General features: G+C 41.9%; 1 long non-coding RNA gene across 1 annotated transcript in view; it reads left to right on the forward strand.

The window, feature by feature from the left end:
* The first annotated feature begins 415 nt into the window (after positions 1-415).
* LOC117947977 overlaps positions 416-2059 on the forward strand; it is a 23375-nt gene continuing 21731 nt past the window's right edge. The window contains exon 1 of the long non-coding RNA XR_004657374.1: positions 416-426. This is a non-coding gene — a long non-coding RNA (uncharacterized LOC117947977). The remainder of the gene's footprint in view (positions 427-2059) is intronic.

Genomic DNA, 2059 nt, shown 5'->3' on the forward strand with positions numbered 1-2059 from the left:
ACACGCGATCAAAACCGAGAAATGATGCATGATCCCAATTTCGAACCACCAGTGGTACATTGAACGCAAAACAGGTTATATATGCTAAATGTTACTATCCTATGTCTTTTTTACTGTAACTCTAACCTGCCTTTTGGACTGCAGATGGAAATTAGCCCTCGAGCTACGATCTGGAACATTTACATATACTGTTGTGCTTGTTCATCAGTGTGCATTTTCCTGAATTAATAAAATAAATAAATGATAAGTACATTTTCCTGACTATACTTACAAGTTTTTAGTTAAGTAACATTTTCAATGCGGAACTTCTACTTGTAACAGAGTATTTTTTACAATGTGGTTGGTTGGCCTACTTTCACTTAAGTAAAGGATCTGAATACTTCTTCCACCACTGGGTAAATGTAGACCCATAGAAGCAGTAAGTTAGTATTACACAGCTCCTGGTCTGAACACATACACATTCTACATACATTTCTATTAAAACAAGATTATTATCACTGAATAAAGAATTGTTTCTCACCTTTCCACTGAGTATAGGAGCAGGATGTCAGTTTCTGGCAGATCCGTAGACCAACTGCTGCTCTTCTCGTTTGTTCACCCACTAACTAGAGTAAACACACCCGGCCTTGCCTTTCTATGGAATGCTGTTGGATTCATTCAGTGAATTAATCAACAGGCCTACATAACTGAGTAATTATGCCTGCAAAATACTGTAAATCTTGAACTAAACAAATGAGGCAATAGAGGCAATAAAATACACTTGAATAGACCTATATAAATTAGTCAATATACATTATTCCTGTTATATAAATACAGCAAGTGTGATTTTTGTGTGAAGTATGTGTAGATTCCCTTCCGATTAGCTTCAATTTGGTCTTGACGCAAAAATAATTGACTCCAGTGAAACTATTTTAAACTTAGTGAGGACTAGATTAGGACTGTATTTAAAGCTGATACTGGTTTCAAACTTTGGCCCAGGTGTGTCTGTTAAAACACCGACGGAGACGACTCCTCTCTGTTGATGCTTATTCAAGCGTCAGTAAACATTTGCGTGGGTAGCTCTCCTGTGGCTGCATGTGGGGTAATAAAAGAAATACCTGTTTTGGTACGGCAATATGGAGGATCCAAATGCAGAGAACAGGGAGGCAGCCAAGGGAAGGTATAATCGGATTTATTTAAACAGTTCAAAAACACAGGGAAAAGGCGACGTCCAAATAACATGAAAATCCAAAACACAAAAAAATCCAAAGGCTCAAAAAGAAGCAATCCAAAAACAGGTCCGGGGAAGCCAACATCCGAAAAACAGGAAACAAGCACAGGGAATAACTCACAGGGAAGAGGACCACGCTGACTAGAACATGCAGCCTAGAAAAACGAACTAGAAGGATCTGACAAGGGACACAGGAAACACAGGGGTTAAATACAAGAGGCTACGAGGTAATGGGCAACCGGTGAGACGTCAGGTGAATCACATTAGGGCGGGGCAAGACAATCAGACAATCAAAGCAAAGCTAAACAAGACAAGACAGGAGACAAGACTACCATAATAAAACAGGAAGCAGAACAAACATACACAGGGGGACACAAGACAGGACCAGGGGCCTGTTGCACGAAAGTAGAATAAAGATATCCAGGATAAATGAAAAAGCGCAGCTTGATTTAGTGTGATCTGCTCATCGCGGATTAATCGGTTGCCCGATTGCCGAGCCGGGATGAACAGGTGGAGCTATGTCAAGCCAGGTGGAGATTGCTGGGATAAGTGCACGTTCACGGCTTTCTCACATAGACCACGGTATCGATCACAGATTTACTGATGCAGAATTGAGAAGACGCATGCGCCATATGTTTCACCCAATGAGCAGCAGCTTATATGAAAAGTAACGAGGAGGTGAAGAATTTAATATGCAGAAAGGGAAATACGGCTGTTATCAAACGGAGAGAAGAAGCCCAACAGACCATAGCGGACCGACTGAATGTGTAGGGCAGTGATCATCAACTGGCGGCCCGCGGGCCGAATGCGGCCCGCCTAGCCGTTTGATCCGGCCCGCGACTGGATTCC

The sequence above is a fragment of the Etheostoma cragini genome, chromosome 7 (genome assembly GCF_013103735.1).
Source record: "Etheostoma cragini isolate CJK2018 chromosome 7, CSU_Ecrag_1.0, whole genome shotgun sequence".
NCBI lineage: Eukaryota > Metazoa > Chordata > Actinopteri > Perciformes > Percidae > Etheostoma > Etheostoma cragini.